Source organism: Galeopterus variegatus, unplaced genomic scaffold, assembly GCF_000696425.1.
Source record: "Galeopterus variegatus unplaced genomic scaffold, G_variegatus-3.0.2 Scaffold3203, whole genome shotgun sequence".
Taxonomy (NCBI): Eukaryota; Metazoa; Chordata; class Mammalia; order Dermoptera; family Cynocephalidae; genus Galeopterus; species Galeopterus variegatus.
Genome location: NW_007729314.1, coordinates 138,536 through 139,182, shown reverse-complemented (window position 1 = coordinate 139,182; position 647 = coordinate 138,536).

Below are 647 nucleotides of genomic sequence, written 5' to 3'. Positions count from 1 at the left end.
CAGTTTATTCCAAAGCTTTGGGGAATAGGGCATTCTGATTAATAGACAGTTTTAGCTTAGTAAAACTAACTATATCTGCCAAATGTAGGTTAGCCAATTTCCAGAGAATTCAGCACAATAAAACAGTCTTAACAACAAAGCTATTCTAAATGTAATGCAATCTTTCTTTGGTGGCTTAGAAAGCATTCAGGGGTCTTGCAATGCCTCAGAGTCATCATTATGAACAGTAATTACCCTTCAATTTTACAGCATGGAATAATTATGTTTATCTTAGTTTTCCAGTAGGTTGGAGTCAAGATAAACAGACGTTTGCTGCAAATAAAACAATGTCTAATTTTATTCCTAATAATGATCACATTTTAGCTTTTGGAGCTGTATGTGAGTTAAATTTACTATGTTACATTATTAGCATTAATATTGCTCATATGGAATGTTTTAAAATTTACTTGTATATTTTAGGAATTAAACTAAAAATCTGAAAACACTCCTTTTAAATAAAGATGTTTTTGATGCAACAGGTGCAATCCAGAAAGTTGAATATAAATCAGGCTTTTGAAGAATGAATCTTGTATAAAAATGTATATTTATGATTATGAAAATAATGTGTTCATCATAATAAATATGGCAAGCACAGCATTTTAAAAAAA